This window comes from Ptychodera flava, chromosome 11, assembly GCF_041260155.1.
Source record: "Ptychodera flava strain L36383 chromosome 11, AS_Pfla_20210202, whole genome shotgun sequence".
NCBI classification, from domain to species: domain Eukaryota; kingdom Metazoa; phylum Hemichordata; class Enteropneusta; family Ptychoderidae; genus Ptychodera; species Ptychodera flava.
This window is the reverse complement of record NC_091938.1, coordinates 6146848-6157500: the sequence shown is the minus strand read 5'-3', so window position 1 is coordinate 6157500 and position 10653 is coordinate 6146848.

The window sequence follows — 10653 nt, the reverse complement described above, 5'->3', positions numbered from 1 at the left end:
CGAGCCATTTACAGCAATTTCAAAATAAATATTCATTACTTATGCCCGGCACTTACGTCGTAGTCCATTGTCCGAGCAGGTTGTGTAGCCAGATGTCTGGCAATCCACGACGCAATGTTGTTTTGATCCCGCAATAAACGTGAACTTGTACATCTGGCGTGATCGCGGCGTCACCATATCTGCGTTCTCCCCAGCACGCTGAGCATGCCAGACGTCAACAAACGAGCTCGGAAGGGCAACACGTTTGAACAAAAATTAGCAGTTTTATGTGGCTATAACATCACTAATCATGTTTGTTTCTTTGTAAAACAACATTTTGCAACAAATATGAGCCTCCAACATGGAATTTTCCGAGGTAAAAAATGGTCGAAAATACCAATAATGGCCCTTTAAGGTGGAGATTTTGAAATTTTGTTGCTCAAAAATGTAATAACATTTTCGAGCAATTTTTCACATATGTGGGGTGGGGTGGGTTAAAATCACAGTTCCGTATCAGCGCCACGGTCGAAAGTCCTGATTTGACGTCATACAGGTTTCGTGAAAACATCGCGAACAGTACGCGTTCGCGAGAATCAAAATGTTCTGTCGTGATTAACTTCAAAAAGCGAAAAGGCGCTCTTCTGCAGTGGCCACCAGCTGCGTCATCACCTAGATGCTATTGACATTGTTACCATATAGATGAATTCCGTGAAATATCTCTCTTGTGATATTTCAAACACTATTTCAACACAGAGAACTATCGACTCATCAACCGTCTACTTAACTTTTGAAAGATGTGGTATTGGTTATTTAGGTCTACTTGAATTGTATATTATCATTACCTACAGGTACAAGATTCAGATTTAAAATATTTAAAAAATTCAAATTTGTTAAAAAAAGTACTTACAACATACCATTCAATTTCCATAATTCACAGTTGAATACCAAGAAAAATGCTTTATCTTTCAGCGTCAATTTCCTTCATTTTTTCCCGGAATTCAAAATATTCTTCCCTTGGGCCCACCTTTCGAAATGTCGAAAGTTGTGAGTGGAAACGTGGCATGTGTTTGTCGAACTTTCTACGAAATAATCTGCCAGAGAAGTTCAAAATAACAGATGAGACCTGTAGATCCCTGCAGCTACGCAGCTTACTGAGTCTGCCTGGTTGAATAATGTACAGTCCCTGCGTAAATAATGTAAATACTCGCTGACCTTACTTCAAGCATACAGTATTACACTAGCATCATGTTGTGATTTGCATAAATCCCCGGGAGGTGATCGCATCACTTGGGTGAAGTCCAATTATTCCCGATTTGGAAAGACAAGCGATGGCAAAATTTTGACTGTGAGCTGGAAATTTGCATTGTTTGCCGAACAATTCATCGTAGACATTTTAAACGATCAAAAGTTTTCGACAGCGGTGACGTGTCCTATCGGCCATTACAGTAAACTGTTGTGTTGTTGCTACTCTGCTAAGTTGCTAACTAGATTCAAACATCATCATTTTCAACCAAACATCATCAGTCTCAATGTCGAACCAAACGATTCAGCAAATTTGAAGATGTAAAGGGTTCCTGTAAGGGGCGTCTCTCATTCGCAAACCTTCATACAACTTACGAATCTACCTATACTGCTTGGTGCCCAATCTACCCACCTATTAATCTATAGTCAGACCTTTCGTCCTACAAATTTGACTGCCTGACCGCCTATACCAGCGAAGCCATCGACCAGCCTGCTTACCTTACCTCCTGAAAACCTTGGCCAGCCTTCCGGCCTGCCTATCTCCCTACCAATTACAAACCTAGGTCCCAATATATAGGCATGTATACACTAACAATGTTAATGTGGTAACATTTGACATCAAAACTTCGATTCCATCACAGAGTCAAGGAACGAAAACTCAGCGCCGTCGTCCCTTCTACGATTGCGAAGACGTCTCCCCGAATGATAATCCAATTTGATCACGATTTTGCATGATTGTGACCTCTGAAAATTTGGACGCTTTAATTGAAGGCATAGTTCAACCGATGAGACATCAGTACCGACAACACACTTGATTGACGAACACGAAATTAAATTGTCAAGCTGAGAAGCTAGCGCTCCTGCTGTGATGTCCGGAATATATTATCACGTGTACTGTGAGTCTTAACGAAGTTCCACATTTCACACTGTTTGACCTTGAATCCAATGTTTAAAAGCGATTCATCACTCAATGTTCGTCTCTCATCCTGCTTAAGCTTAGTAGGTTTCTGTCTGCTTTCTGTCAACAGTTTTACTTTTCCTATACGTACGTCTCTCTCATTCGTCTTTCGCTATCTATCTGTTTGTTTGTGTGTCTCCTTTGTCTGTCTGTCTGTCTGTCTGTCTGTATATCTGTCTCTCTGTCTCTCTCTCTCTCTCTCTCTCTCTCTCTCTCTCTCTCTCTCTCTCTCTCTCTCTCTCTCTCTCTCTCTCTCTCTCTCTCTCTCTCTCTCTCTCTCATTCATATTTAAGGCTACAGCCTGAAACGCGAAAAGGCGCTTTCGATGAAATCAAACGGGAACACTTTACCAGCGAATGAGACCCACTTTCCTGATTGAGATGCCCTGCATCGCCGTTCCTCTTTCATATATCATGAGCTAAACCTGCGATGCTTCAGGTAACTTGTGATTTTCACACATAGTGAGGTTTCGCTTCAATCTGATCAGACCGGAAGGTTCTACACGACAAACTTCTCCGGAACTAGATACAACATCAAGTGGATGAGTAACGGCGATGAGCCGGATAAAATCACCGGCAAGAGACATGGTATTGTTCCATGGAAATGGTGAACTTTCAACTTAAAGAATAGTGACAAACATGAACATGATACGTGTAAAATTATGCAAGTTCTAGATCATTTAGAAAATACACTCTTTTTCGAAACACATAAAACAAGTAACGAGCACATTTTCTAGTGATGTCTGTCTTTTTTTATTCAAAAAGATCAATAAATTTATACTGATAATTTCTCCCTTTACGTTGTATACCAAGATGTCGTCCCTTTTTACAATCACCAAAACTGGGTGGAAACTCTTGAATTTCAGTGATGATGATAAAACAGGTTTGCGATGAGGTGGTGTGAACGTGCAGTTCCTGAGTAGAGGGCGTACCTTAGATATAGGTGGGGAGGTATTCATTGATCCCACATACACCTTTTTCTTATACAACCTGTTTGGTAATTTCTGATATAAAGAATGCTTGGAACTTCACATGTCAATTTTTAATCCAGATCACGTTTTTAAATTTCCGTTCTGGAAAGAGTGTCTTGACAAACTTAAACAGATATATCTTAACACCTCGCAATGCTGTCATGTGCTAATTATTGCTCTTTATTATTAGCTCACGTGTGTAAACACGTGGGCTATTGTCATAGCGATGTCTGTCTGTCTGTCCGTGTGTGTGTGTGTGTGTGTGTGTGTTAGTGTGTGTGTGTGTGTGTGTCTGTCTGTCTGTTTACACGATAACTCAAAAACGCCTGAACGGATTCAAGTCAGATTTGGTACACAGGTACCATATGCTACTTGCAAGAACTGATTAGATTTTGGTTAGTGTGGCTTGCATATTAATGAAGTTATGCAATATCGTTTTTTCCGTACAATGGTTTCCCTATGGAGACGGTAATGACAGTGTAGACATATATCAAGAAATACTGCACAAAATTTCAAGAAACTTTTCACAGATGACAATCTAAGAACATTATGATGATACTGTGAGTGTCATGTCAATTATCTTCTCATTTGCATATTTAATGAACTTTTGTTATTAGTGTCATAACTGTGAAATTCCTGCACCAAACTTGATGATACTTGCAACAAATATTGATCTGATATATATCTAATTATACTTAGAAGCATTAGGCAGTGGCAAGTTAATAATTAGCTCATTTGCATATTTTATGAAGGTTTGTAATTAGTCATATAACTCCGATATAACTTCAACAAATGTGATGAAATCTGCTGCAGATACTGATCCGACTGATATCTAACTGTAGTGCAAAGCATTTAGTAGTGTAAAATTAATTAAGGGTTCATTTGCATATTTAATGAACTTTGTAATTAGGTATATAACTCTGAAATTACGGCGTTAAATTTGATGAAACTTGCTACAGATGTTGATCTGATAAATATCCAATTGTACTGAGAAGCACTGAGCAGTGTCAAGTTAATAATTAGCTCATTTGCATATTTCATGAAGTCTTATAATTAGTCATATAACTCCGAAATAACTGCATCAAATGTGATGAAAACTGCTGCACATACTGATACGACAGATATCTAACTGTGTTGTAAAGCATTTAGAAGTGTAAAGTTAATTAAGGGTTCATTTGCATATTTAATAAACTTTGTAATTAGGTATATAACTCTGAAATTTCGGCACCAAAATTTTGTGAAACGTGCTACAGATATTGATTTAATAAATATTTAATTGTGCTATGAATCATTGAACAGTGTCAAGTTAATTTAGGGTTTATTTGCATATTTAATGAACTTTGTAATTAGTGACATTACTCTAAAATTACAGCATTAAATTAAATAAAACGTGCTACAAATGTTGATCTGATGGATATATAATTGTCCCATAAAGCATTGAGCAGTGTCAAGTTAATTAACAGCTCATTTGCATATTAAATAAAGTTTTGTAATTAGTGATTAAACTCTGAGAGTACTGTGCGAAGTTGAAAAAAACCTGCTACATATAGTGATAACATATATCTCATTGTTCTGTGAAGCGTACTACTATTAATGAACCTGTTGTAAAACACGTGAGCATATTCAGTTCATATCTGGCATTTTAAAATATTTAGTATGCACAAGGGATGTTGGGCTATGTTCCATCATATGGCAACAGATCCGCCGTATGGGTCCCATACGCAAAGCCGCAGACCAGGCAATCATCCTTTAAAAACAACCAAAACAATTATCACACAATAAATTTAAATTACCTGTATTCGACAGTTTCCTAATACAATATGCACATATCTGTGACAATATTTTCTAGAGGATACTTTTTAAGTCATCACATCGTTCAATGGTTGCACTGTGACTTACGTAAATAAGTGTTTTGTCTCAATGTAAAATCACAGCTTTGTTTTGCGACAGGATATCGCCAATGCTTGACTGTTCTGCCAAAAAAAATCTTTTCCCTGGAAAAAATCCAAGAATCTATGCGCGCGTAGACCCAAAAAGAAGAATATACTAAACTTTTGTCCGTTCAATACTGAAGCTGTTAAGATCGCCAACGCCCACCCTCGCTATATGCGTTGGACACAACATGTAACACTATGCCATGCCTATTTTTGTATGCAGTTAGTAATATCAGCCTAATCGAGGACAGCTCAATTTTAATATTGATTCTCATCCGATTTTCTTTTAGTCTCAAATATCGGATTAAGAAATGTCAGCGATTAGCATAGTACAATAAATGCCCTTTTTATACATTAATCTTTAAATATAAACCGTGCGCTCATTCAGCTGCAGATTTACAGTTCTCGTGACTTGCATCCACTGCAGTTCGCGCGCGTACTCGTTGAAGATTTCGGCGTCTAATGTACATCCGTCTGTATGGTCGCGTCGGTTTTGCACCTTGCTGCGTGCCTGCGAAGCTGAAGGGGGCAGATACGCCATTAAGATGTGGTAACACAACTAATGTTAGTTACATCTGATGCAATTCGCCCAAAGGCTACACAAATAATGTAGGTACATGTCTACGGTATTGGCTGACATGCTGTGTGTATGACACGGTCGCATATACGCTGTCTTAAGGTAGAATGTGTCCTGGGGGCCGATATTCGGACTAAAACTTTTAAAACACTGTTTTGCACCGATTTAGTTTGGTGCAAATCGACAATGTAATTATTCCCCATAGAGTTAACACAAGGGTGATGGCCATTCTGAATTTCAAAAGTCGTTAAATAGTTGGTAATTTGTTTCTTTAGTAGCAAAGTTTGCATGGTGACTCCCGTATTCTTGATTTCGAGTTCCCTTGCGGTAAGTTTGAGCAAAAGTTATAATAAAGGCTTTTACTTTGGAGGTGCGTACTATCTTAAGTACAGTACACAGATGCGCCAGATACATCTCTGCGTGAAGCTGCCAATGGCGTGACATTTTTCCCTTCGATTTGAGCCCATTAGATGAACAAACTGATTACAATCCGGTAGTGCATTATTCGATTATTATCTTGACTGGTATTTTTCAACATCCGCCAGGACTTATTGTCATTATTCTTCCATCGCGAAAGGATTTAAACTCGATCAATGGTATGGATTTCCCATGTAAAGGATTAGAGGTTGGCTGTTTACTTTATATGCCCTTTGGAAGCCACTATCAGTAAAGAGCTTTCTCTTCCCAATAATCTTTATACCATATATAGAGAAATTTATTGGGTGTGGGATAGTTGCAAAATTCCAGTTTACTCTGCTGTCGTCGTCGGTGCTTCCTTTTCTTCATCCTCAATGGTGTTTCATGAACATTATTCCATTGGCCGAAGAAGGTCTTGTAGTCTGACAAGTCAAACATTTACATGTTTACACCTTCTCGCCGGAGAATCGGGTTCACGTACACATCTTAAAATTAATTGGTCATCAAAGCAACCATAGTTTAATATCTATGTTTTAAAAAAACTGGTAACGATTTGAACAAGCATATTTAGCATAGACACTGATTGATGTTTGGGTTACAACAAAATATATAGTACTCCATACGAAAGTCAGTGGCTTCATATTTGGAATTGTCGCACACGTTTAAATGACAGTAGACACAAGGTGCTCCTGAAGTGTTTACTGAAGACTGCAGATGGAAGCGTTCGCCGCCTTTTTGAAAATATAAAATGAAAATAACACGTTGCCGTAGAGTTGAAACAGAGAAGAGTGGCAAATCTGATGTGATTTGCTAGACTGAGTGATTTTTATTCTTCATTATCACATTGAATTGTTCAATGTTTTCCTTCGTTAAAGTGTCAACGAAAGTTTAAAAGTCTCATTTTTGAGGTGCCTATATTAAACCCTGTATTGTATGGACTTTGATATTTGTAAAGTAATAGTTTTTTTTAAGTTTTAGTTTTCCAGGTTAGAAAAACTAAACCATTTGATGGTTTTTAAAATCAATCTTCTGACAAACACTGTTTTAATTTTTATTACATACATACATACATACATACATACATACATACATACATACATACATACATACATACATACATACATACATACATACATACATACATACATACATATTTGTGTGTGTGCACGCGCGTGTGTGTGAGTCAGTGTGTGTCAGTGTGTATGTCTCCTAACACTAGGTTGAAACTTTATCAACACTGTTGTTCAAGAGCTAAATGGATGTGATTTTCAACAAAGCCGATCCGAGCGATATTTACATTGGTAACCTCGTGACAATGCTAAAGTACATTTACATCCTAATCATCGAAAATCTTCTTTGATTAGTTACCAGTGGCAATCATTTCATATTATCGAGTCTGACAGAAGTTCTAATCGCTATTATCTCATTCCAGAGAAGGGGATCAATGATTCCTTAAGGCCTTTCATGGCCCCAGTGTCGACAGCACTTTTCCATTTGTTCTTTGTTCCCCCTTGTGCCTTGTCATGACCCAAAATAAACCAGCTCCAGAGAGGTATAATGATCGTAAATGGTTAAAACATGGACCGTGATTTTTGAATAAATTGTTCTACAGTTTGGCACGGGGTATGCTCTCGGCATTATCATTAACGAATATCTCATGTCGCTTTTTTGAAACGTCATACAAGATCGATCTTACGGTACACGGAAAGCCAATCAGGAGACAAACAAACCTGCCCTCGGAGCCAATGATACAAACGACTTGCTTCCTTGCCAATCAGCGATCAATGATTCAGTAGCGCCTCCAGTGTCAACATGACATTTCCATTTCTCCCTTGTTCTCCCTGGTGCCAGGTCATGACCCTAAATGAAGAACCTTCGGAGAAACTAGCATTAAGCTCCGCTCATTATTAAAATAACGTATAATTCCATAAGCACTGCATTCATATCAATGCAATATTCCACAGCCATTGTTCGGATAAGACCCCATTTGACATGTGTAAGTAACGACAAGCTTATAGAGTAATTATGATTGACGCCAGGTATATGCTACCTGGTGCCCCGGGGAGATTTCGTACGTGACTTCAAGATTCCATGGACTACAAGAGTGATCACTTTTTTGTAGTATACCTGCATACGACAGTCCCCTCCCTGGTGCATTGCTATTGAGAATGAGCACAGCCCCTGAATCTATGTATGACTTTCCATGGCTCGAAGTTAACATTTTTCCCTTTGGAAGCCAGAATGGACAACTATTTTTAGAAACTTGCTGTCCAGAAAGCATATCCGATAGTCCGCCTATGCATGATCAATGATTGAGAAAATAATTGCTATGTTTCCTATTCTTAGCAATATAGCAGAATTTTATGTACAGAAAATAATTAAGCAATAAACCACACCCAACAACGGTATACCACGAGATTTTAACCAGTTTACAACATATGTGCACAAGCGCTAGCGAATGCATCATGTATGGAGTGAACAAGTCGCAATCGATTGGTATACCCATTGCTGAGGTGGTTTATTGGTATTATATCATTATATTAAATTGAAATTCTGCATCAAAAAGTGATTTTTACTCTCTGGCTGAGAGCTCGTACCTGTTCCAACCGTCATATTTTGCGAATATAGCAAGGTTATTTTCACATCTCGACCGATCGGATCGCAGTATTTGCGCCATCAGTATGCTTGTATGATATAATATCATTTTTAGCAGGTCATATATGTCGATATCGGCCCATGCTCATAACAGTGGTTACCAGAATAAGGTAGAGATTAAGCGGTGTGCTGGGGGTTGTTCTGTTTGTGTTCATGCATAGACCCCATTCGAAAACTTGTAATAACTAAGCCCGACGGTACAGAAATCGTCTGTCTGTCGCTGCCACCTTTCTCTGCCCATCATAGTGTATGTTGACTGAAATTTTCTAACCTGAATTTGGTTTGCCTTGAAGGAAACGAGACCGACTGTTTTAAAGTGAGGTTGTCCGACTTAATCGTCAGATTCACCTGAACGTTTTTAGCGAGTAGGCGATTTTCAAAGGCAGGGAGGATTGGCGGAAAGTGGACACGCACGAAATGTCGGAGATATTTGATTAGCGACGCCCGAGTCGGTTTCCGTGCAGCAAGTTGCACTTGACGATCCGTTGGATTTATTCGAGCATCATACGTGATTGAAAACATGTTAACTTCTTGTAAGGGATTTTACGGTACGATGGGGAAATGACAAGCCCAGATTTTCTGGCTGTAACGAGGACGGGAAGTAAATTACAGGGTGAAGTGGGTGGTAGGTAGGCGATAGTTAGGGTATAGTAGCGATTAATAGCTTGGTTACAGGGGGGGCATTGTAAACGAGGATGTACATGTAGGGGAAGGCAATTAGGAACAAGAAAAAAACCCTTCCCTTCCAAACTTGCATCAACTCTTGAAATAACATGTATAAGAGATGTATGAATGTGACGTTTTTTTAATTCTCATTCGCTGATGCTGTACTTCGAATGAAAACTACAACAATGTGTTTATCTGTGTTTAATATTAACTTTTTCTTCATGACCTATTCGCATTGTTATCGACGATGCGTATGGTCGGTTGATTTGCACAGCGCTGGTTCATTCGGTCGCCTCAGTGTCGGTGTCAAAACTCACGGTCACATATAACAAATCTCGTGCGAGAGAGAACAATAATTTGTTATTGTTCTACTGCGCTTGGCGTTCAGCAAGAAATAGATTTTCAGATTTAACGATTCTTGTTTATGAAAATAATAGACGTGATACCATCAGGTGCCGCCAACGAAGTTGTTCGTGCGAAAAGGTGTTCGTGCGCAGATTTTCAGCGGACGAGGAGAAAAATTCAATATTTACAGTGGGCGGCGGAAGAAATTTTGGTTTTTAAAGTGGGCGGGGAGAAAGTTTCTGGCAGTGGGTACCGGAAAATAGGTAGAGGGAGGGGAGTACAGCGGTTGCTACAACTTTGGGAAGATGAAGCACCTTATTGAGAGAAGGAGCAATGTCCAAAGGTTGTCCAATGTCCAAAGACATACGTCTAGTGGGCAATGGGTAATTTCAGGGGTGGGGAGAGGGCAAGGGGAGCTCGACCTGCTGTGGGGAGAGGGGAGCGGTCAGACCAAAGACACTGGAGAAGGGCAGTGGTATATTTTCTGCATATGCCAGTGGAAGACAGTTACGAACCGCTCTACTGTCCCCACCAAATTTTAGATCGAGGTTAAAATATGAAGAATAAGTATCTCAGCCTTCATAAAATGTTTTGTGATCGATTTTGTTAAAATGAAAAAAATTAACAGTTGGCGGCACCTTTACTAATTGTGGAGTCTCGTTTTATTTCAGTAGCTATAAAGTGCGCGTTGGCCTTAATTGATTTTAACTTGTGTGGAAGAGCTAGTAACAAAGGTGTTAATTAATATTCAGTTAAACAACTTTCCGTTGTTTTTACCTTTGCAGGTCAGGCTGCTTTGCAACCAATTCAACATCTGGCCAAGTCCGCTTGGGGACTACATCGCGCACAAGCTGTCCCTCAGCAACTCTATGATCAACCCCTTCATATATGGACTGACCCGACGTCACTT